Below are 8,750 nucleotides of genomic sequence, written 5' to 3'. Positions count from 1 at the left end.
CCCCATGCCATTGGTCCTCGGCTCTGCCTGGCTCCGCCCCACTCCTGGGCGGCCTGCCCCGCCCATCCCGTCTTTGTGCTGCCAAGGTTGGAGAGAGAGTTCTAAGTAGAGGTTATTCCGGATAAAGGCCTGGTGGCCGGAGATAGAATGTGAATATTGCGCTTCTTCCATCCACCTTGGCCTCGGGGCTGACTAGGAAAGTGAAGCCCAGCGCCCAGGGCCCAGAGCTAGAGGGAGCCCGAGGCCAGACGTGAAGCAGGGGCTTCTGCGTCCCTCCATCCATGTTGAGCCCCTAGAAGGGTCATCAGCAGTCTGATTGAAGGAGACTGTCTGCTTCCACAGCGTTCAGTTCCAGCCAGGCGCCGGCCTGACCCATTCTGGGGCCCGGAGGGCTTGCTGGACGTGTGGTGGAGAGCCCTGCGTCACCCGTCCATCCATCATGCAGTCAGGAAGGCCCCTACTATGTGCCAGGCACTGGGCCGAGCACGCCAGGAGAAGCCTAGGGCCAGCAGGGATGCCAGTCCTGTCCCTTTGGGCATCCCAATGAGGCCTTGCAAGATGCCCGGCTCACCAGGGGCCGCAGTCACACCAGCTCCCGCTGTGACTCCCAGAAGCTGGCGCCTGCCCAGAGGTTACACCCCCACGTCCTGGTAAACCATCTGGGCAGGCGGGCAAACCAGCCCATCAGGAAGGCGTCCCCCAGGGGAGCCTTTAGAGCTTGGTCAGCCGTCGAAGAGGCCAGGGTCACCTGCTGCATCCCAGGCCATTCCCAGTATCAGGGGGGATAAGCAGGGTTGTTGCCTTAAATATTATTTTGTGGGGTGGGAGGGAGACGGGAATGCCAGAAGGCAGGACCACACAAGGTCCAGGGAGGCCGGGCTTAGCTGCTAAGGAGGTACCTGTTAACAGAAGTGGCAGTCAGGCCCCAACTGTCACTCTGCACCTTCTAGGCAAGGGCCTACGGGGACTAGCAGGCAGAAGGCGAGAGTCTATAACAAACTGAATGAAGGGAACTCTGGTCTAAAGGACGGGAATGGGGGTTTCTACACTTCCAGACTGAGGGCAAACCACAGGGTCAGGGGAGGGACTTATCTACACTCATCTGAGACCTAAGCCAGGCAGGGCCCAGAGAATAGCAGGCCTGGAGTGGGAGTCCTCACAGCAGAGTCCAGAGATGTTACAGGATGCCAGGAGCCAACTCCTCCGGAACTGATGAGCCAAAGGAGCCAGGTAGGGAGAGAAGTCTGCAAGCCGTCCAGCAGATCGCAGGCCACTCCCCTACTCAGTGCTGTCTTGCAGGATCGATGTCTTCTGCTTCTAACCTTCACCGCTCTCCAGGATCCCAGGGAGTCAGGGTGCAGCTCCACCAGCTCTGAGGTCTCCCAGGGGCAGTTACAGCTTGTCCCCACCACCATGGAGTCCGTCTCAGAGAGCAAAGCCACTTCCTGCTTCCCCATTCCATGTGGAATTCTCCAGCCCTTCCTGCTCTCTCTCCTAAGTGGTAACTAAGTAATCCTCCTCACAACACCTCGTCCTGCCCCTGGATTTCAGTTACTCTGCTGTATTTTAAATTTTATTTTTTTAGAAAAGTTTCCCATGGTTACACGATTCATGTTCTTACTCTCCCCTTCGGTCCCCCCATCCCCTCCCCATCACTGACACGCATTTCCACTGGTTTTAACCAATACCCTCGTTTTCCAGCTTTTTGCCCCCACCAAGAGCACAGCTATAAGTATTTTTGTGCAAGTCTTTTTCTCTATCATCTCTTTGGGGTACAAACCGAGCAGTGGTGTGGCTGCAGGCTTTTAAGAGCCCTTTGGGCAGAGCTCCAAGTTGCCCCCCAGAGGGGTTGAATCAGTTCACAACTCCACCAGCAGTGCATTCATGTTCAGTGACTGGAAGAGAGAGGGAGGCTGATGATTTTGTGCCATTTTGCCTCACTTCACTTCAATTTCTGCCCAAGTCAAAAGACCTCCCCAACAATGCCATCTTGGTCTTTCTCGAGTAGGAAGGACTCCAACCACCACCAACCAACCAGCCGCACCTTGTTTTTGTGGCAGCCTCGTGCCAGTCCCTTCTTCACTCATCTGCCTGTAACAAGTGAATCTGGGAAATGTATAAAACTACATTTCCCGTGATCCAACATGGTCCAACGGGTTTCCGTTTCCGACGTCTTGACGCAGGGGAGCGCTTAAATCTCGTGGGTTAGGAGGGAGTGCGCTTTTGCCAGCAAGCTCTCTCTTCTTTGGCGAGTAGGGCTTGGTTAGGAGGCAGTATGGAGGCGGCAGTTTTGAATGCTTACAAGCGCGTGGTCTAATGATTTTATCTATCAACATGGCTTTAATTAAAATACTAATTTATATATTTATAGCAGCCTTTATCATTTTTAATTCTTATTTTAATTCTTATATGCCAAAGTACCACTGAGCTGCAGATCTTTCCGTCAGACTCCAATTCGCCCAGGCCCAGGCCTCCTGCTTCCCTTGAGGGTCAAAAGCCAGCTCCTGGCTGTAGCCATTCAGCTTCCCCCTCTGTGCTCCAACCAGACTGGCCTTCCCACTTGGCACTGCTAGCCATCTAGCCTCCTCAGTACCATCCGACTTAGCATAGTGCTGGCACAGAGTAGGAGTTGAATCAGTGTTTATTGACTCTGCTGACTGTACACTCGAAGGAAGGAAGGAGACAGGATAAGCCTGAGAATTCCCCCATCACCACCACACCTGTGTATGGACCCTGTACCCAACCAATGCTTGTGACCTCACCAGGCTCTCACTGACCACTGTCCCAACTCATCCTTGCCCCAAGGCTCCATTGCCTTGTCACTGGATCAGTAATGGTCCATGCCGATTTCTCAGGGATCTCCGTGGCCTCCATCAGTCCCCTTAGAGGCGTCTCTCATCTCTTCTTACTTTCCAAGCTCTAAAATGAATTTATCTTTTTTCCTTTCCATTTGCCATCACTATCTGGCCTACAGGCAGGTGTGGCGAGGGTACAGAGCGGCCTTGGGAAGCTGAGGCAAACTCCTGGGAGCTGAATGTGTGGCAGGGGGAGGGGAGAATCGGGGTTTACCCTTCTCTGTGGGACAGTGGCCTTTGGAGGTGAAGCCTCTTTCCTAAACAAATCTGTCGCTCTGAGCATCGCCGTTTCTAGCACTGGTACAGAAGACTCAAAGACCAGTAAAAACAGAGCAGCCGCGTCCCTAAGAACTGAAGCCCCCTCGCTGGCCAGCTTGCTTTCCTCCCACCCAAGTCTTTTGAGTTCTGTAGAGGAAGGCGAGATCCTCGGATTCCATTCCCTGAGAGGAAGCGGAAAAAGGGAGAGCACCTGAGGGAGTCACCAGAGAGAACCCGGAGGGTGGGCAGCACTGGGGGCACATGCCTGGTGCCGTCACTGGACCACCACAGGAAACTCACTGAATTCTGGAACTCAACGGGACCCCTCAGAGATGAGCTAGTAAGAGCTCCCACTCCCCAGGGGTCATAGAGGGAGGTAGTGATAGTCTTCTCATTGCAACCAGTGTTTGGAGACTGGGTGGTCAGAGAGGGCTGATGGCATGCCATTGCTTACTATGAATCAACCCAATCCCCTGGAGATACAGTGGAAGATGGAAGTCCCCCAGGGGGCCTCTTTGCCCAAAGGGGCTCTGCTTGGGGCTGGCATGGGGATAGGCTTGGGCTGAGCCAAGAGATGACTTTCTCCCTCCCACCCCCACCCCAAGACAAAACTTAGATGTGGCTGTGGCTGTCAATCAGCCAAGAAACGAGAGTGGCCCCAGGCTGAGACTGAAATTTCAAGTCTAACCTCAGGATGTGTCTAGCTATGAGACCCTGAGCAAGTCACGTAGCCTGTCTGCCTTAGTGTCCTCAATGTAAAATGGGGATGATGACAACCTGATCTCCCAGGATTGTGATATTGGAAATTTGGGGTCCTTGATCTTAATAATATTGAGGTCCATGGTATAAATCTCCTGTGGACATTTAGGGGACTTGAAAACTACATTTCCCATGATTCCTCTTGTGTAATGCAGGTGGGCAGGAAGCATGATTACAGAGACAGAGGTATAAAGTCTCTGAACTTGATTGGGACGTTCTCTTTCCTACAAAGCAGCAAGAGGTATGGCGGGGCATTTTGAATTAGATCGTAGCAGGCACATGGCTTTCTTAATTAACAATATGGATTGTAATAAACTATTAATACTTTTGAATATATCCATCTATATCAATATTATTCTTAACAGGATCAAATGAGATAATATTTGTAAAGCCCTTAGCACAGTGCCAGGCACATAGTAAGTATTTAATAAATGTGTGTTTCCTTCCTGTGTCTATGCTAGGCACAGTACAAAGAAGGGGAAGGGAACAAGCAGCCCTTGGTCTGTCTAAGAGCTCACAGTCTAATGAGGGAGCCAATACACCAACAGCCATGTGAAAAGAAGATCCAGATGGGATAACAAGGGGGAATCAGCAGAGGGAGCACAGGGCAGAGAGAAGGCTTCTCATTGAGGGACAGAAGGAAGCTTCAGGGGCAGATGTAGAGGAAGAGCATTCCAGGCATGGGAGGGTGGGGCGAGCCAGAGGAAATGCCCACATCATCAGGGAAAGGAATAAGCACAATTTGGTTGCTGTTTTGAGCCAGGGACAATGTTAAATCCTTTACAAATATCACATTTGATTCTTAAAACAACCCTGTGAGGTAGGTGCTAGTATGATCCCCATTTTACATTTGGGGAAACTAAGGTAGAAGGGAAGTGACTTGTCCAAAGTCACACAGCTAATAAGTGTGCGAGGCTACATTTGAACTCAGGTCTTACCTGACTCCAGGCCCAACTCTCTGTGCACTGTACCACCTGACTGCCTCAGATGATGCAGTATCTTGTATAAATTCCAGGAGGCTGGTGTCACTGGATGGAAGAGTACGTACTGGAGAGTGAGGTGTAAGGAGACTGGAGAGGTTGGGGTGGGGGGAACAAGGTCATGAAGAGCTTTGAAGGCCGAGCCAAGCAGAGAGAGAGAGAGAGAGTGCCAATGGAGTTTGTTGAGTAGGGGGTGACATAGCAGACCTGCTCATGCTTTAAGAAACCCCTTGGGTGGCTGAATGTCAGATGGACTGCAGAAGAAGAGAGCCTGGAGGCAAGCAGAGCCTCCGGCAGCTATACTCCAGGGAATCAGGTGCTGAGGGCCTGCACCAGGCTTGGGGCAGGATCAGAGGAGAGAAGGGGAAGGAGGAAGTATTCAGGAAATGCTTCAGAGGTTAAATGGTCAGGCCTTGGCACCATATTGCATCTGGGGGTGAGAAAGAGCGAGGAGTCCAGGATGGATCCTGGTTGGGAGCCTGGGGGAGAGGGAGGAGGGGAGCGTGCCCTTGACAGTAAAGAGGAGATAGGGGAAGGGTTCATAGGAAGATCAGGAACTTCTCCATTTCCATCCAAAATGGCTCAACCAGCCCAATGGCCTCATTATGCTCCCCTCAGAAGGTATGCTTAGGCCTGTACTGCCCAAGCTCCTCCCAAGTCCTTGCCTACCCAGCCATGGAGGCTCTCTAGCTTTTCAGCGGCTTGATGATCATGGCAGTCATTGTTTCCTTTGAGAAGTTTAGTTATGAAAATGGCTCCCTGCCGAATTCCCCGGCTTCATTGACACGCTTGCTCCTGGGGGGAGGTGGGAGAAGAGAAAGCTCCCTTCCTTTCCTCTCCCGGACTGGCCTCAGCTGGGCCCCGTGGCCTTGCTTTCAGGTGACAAGGGGCATCGGAGTTGGGAGCTGCCCTCTGTGCATGCCTTCCTCCCATTGTGTGGGTAAAGTTCAAGCCTTCTCTGCCCCTTCCCTCCGGGGTGGAAGTGGGTCTGTGGGACATCTAACTCCTGGTGATGGGAGAAGTCCTTTGTAGCTGTGGCTCTTGGAATTCCAATAAATGCCTTTGCTAAAGCACTGAGTCTGCTGCCTGACTCTTAAAGAGAAATAGACTGGTGGGGGCGGTCAAAAGCTGGTGTTTGAGGGGCAGCTGGGTAGCTCAGTGGATGGAGAGCCAGGCCTAGAGACGGGAGGTCCTGGGTTCAAATCTGGCCTCAGGCACTTCCCAGCTGGGTGACCCTGGGCAAGTCACTTGACCCCCATGGTCTACCCTGACCACTCTTCTGCCAATACACAGTATTGACTCCAAGAGGGAAGGTGAGGGGTTAAAAAAAAAAGCTGCTGTTTGGCCTCAGTAGGCATCCCCTTGGGCTTCCCCTTGACAAGATGACTAGGCTGAGGGCCCCACAGTGCTGGGGGGAGGGGGGGCCATCCAGGCTGTCCCACTGCTCCAGGGAGGAGCTTTCTCAGGGCGATCGCTGGGCAAGGCCAGTTTGGAGGTGACTTTTCTGACTCCTCGAAGGCCAAAAGTCAGCGGCTACAATGGGCAGCTCCAGCCGGCCCCGGGATGCAGGACGACGGAGAACCGGAGCCACAAGTCCAACGAATTTCCTTCATTTTCTCAGCGGTGCGTCCAGGCGTGGCCCCGTCCCGGGCTCTGACCCTAAGCAAGCCCGGCTCCGACACCTCCTGGCTGGGTGACCCTGGGGGGTCGCATGGCCTCGGCGAATGCCAGGGCACACGTCTACCTGCGCCGGTGAAGGGAGTGCCCCTCCCGGCAGCCCGAATCCCCGAGTTCACAGCGAGAGCACTCTGGGGTAGTTCTGCCGAGCCCCACCCGCTGCCCGGACAGGTCTCGGCCGGCCCCTCCGCCCGCACAGACGCGGTCTCCACCTTCCACAGTTCTCCTCTCAGGCCCCGCCCCCTCTCCCCTCGCGTCCCCCTCAGCCCTCCTCTCTGGGCCCGCCCCTCCTCCGTCCAGGCCCCGCCCCCTCGCCCTCCGGTCTCTTCAGGTCTCCTTTCTGGGCCTCGCCCCCAGCTTCCGGGCGGCGGCCGTCACATGACGTCCTGGCGGGCGCGGTGACGTACGATGACGCCGTGGTGACGTCGGGGCGGGGTCGGTGGCGCTGACAGGCGGCTACTGACAGGCTGCGGGCGTAGCTGCTGCTTCTCCTATCGCCCGTCGCTCGTCGCCGATCGGTCCGGAGCTCAGGCGGGGCCCCGGGCTCGGATCTCCGCGGGCGGCCCAGAGTACAGCGCCTACGGAGGCGGAGGCGGAAGCGGAGCAAGTTGCGGCAGGTGGGGGCGCACGGGGGACGCGGGGGCGCGCGGAAGCAGGAAGCAGGAAGGAGGCCCCGCTTCCGGTAGCGACTTCCGCGGCAGCTCTGGCTGTGGTTGCGGGGGAGGCGGGGGTCAATCTGGCCAGCTCCAGTCCGGCCTCCCTTCCTCACCGCCGCCACCTCCGGACTGCCTGGGATCCCCGGGGCGTGGGCGCGGGTGCGGGGCCGGCAGCCCACGCACGGGCTCGCGTGGGCCACGTTCTGCGATGCGTGGTCTCCTGGCTCTGGGAAAACCGAGGCAGGCCCAGGGCGCCACCGAGGCGATCTCGACTCCTCCCGTGCCAGTCCGCGGGCGAGAACTTGCACACGCTCCGGGGGGGACGGAGGCGGAGAGGCCGGGGGTACTGGGAGGCCTCCTGCTCAGCGGGGATCTCCCCCACTCATGACCCAAGTCGTCGTCTAGGCTGGAGGGAGAAGTGACCGGGGGCGGGGAGAGGGGGCTTGAGGGGTCAGCAAGCTCGGCTTGGCTGACCCTGAGTGGGCAGGAACCGGCCCAGACCTAGAGGTCGGCTCTGTAGGGACGCACGCGGGGTCGGCTGCATGCTCTTGGCCGTGAGGTCAGTGAGAGGGCCCTGCAGAAGGCCGAGGACGCACCCCCCAAGGTGACCTGGTCCCAGACAGACCTGGTCCGGGGGGGGGGAGGGGGCCGGGCCTCCAGCTTGGCTTGCGTTTGTCTCTACCGCCAGCCTGTCTCCTCCTTCTCGGTTCCCAGATCCCCCCCTGTGACCGCGGGGGTCCCCCCCTTCCCGCAGCGATCTCATGGGCTGCCGTGGATTTAATGACCCTCTCCCTGCTGACCTCCGGCCAGGAGACATCTTGTGCTCAGCCTCTCCCTCTCTAACCCTCCCCCCCCCCCACCTTCTCCCCCTGGGCCAGGCTCCATCCAGGTGATTTCCCTGCACAGGTCGCACTGGATCCCTCCCCGCCCCCGCCCCTCCTCCTTCAGGCTCTTCCTTCTGGTGTTCCAAGCCCTTCCCGACCTCCCTCTGCTACCTTCCTAGTCTCCAGGCCTGTTTAGGAACTCGCTGCTCCTCCATTTTTCTGCTCCTTCCTCAGTCTGGGAACTCTTTGACACCCGACCCTCTTAGCTTCCTTGAAGTCCAACGAAGGCCTTCTCTTTCCCTGGAAGACCTCCCCAACCCCCCAGAGGCCTAGGCCTTCCCTTGGTTCCATTCATCGTCCCCTATTCATCCTCTGATGACTGAGAGCTCCTGGGCTGCGGGAGGGCCCACCCGTGGCCTCTTTACGCACCCCCCCCCCAGTGCCTGGCATATTATAGTTCCCTTAATAAAGATTTAGGCTTGTTCCTTATTTAAGCAGCAGCATCCCCAGCTGTTTCCAGTCGGGTGCTGCCATGGGCACTGTGGCCCTTGGTCTGGGACGGGGCCTGTTGAGGGCCAAGAAAATTTCCACCCTGCCGAAGTCGAGGCTCTCCACATAAACTATTCCAGGCAAGGAAGTCAGCCTGGACTAGCAAGTGTTCACCTGGGACAGCAGAGGCTTATGAAGGGCCTGCTGCGCCCTGGCGGGGACAAAGACAAAAGCGGAAGGCCTTGCCTTCAA

This window comes from Gracilinanus agilis, chromosome 1, assembly GCF_016433145.1.
Source record: "Gracilinanus agilis isolate LMUSP501 chromosome 1, AgileGrace, whole genome shotgun sequence".
In the NCBI taxonomy this organism is placed as follows: Eukaryota; Metazoa; Chordata; class Mammalia; order Didelphimorphia; family Didelphidae; genus Gracilinanus; species Gracilinanus agilis.
Note: the sequence above shows the minus strand (reverse complement) of the source record.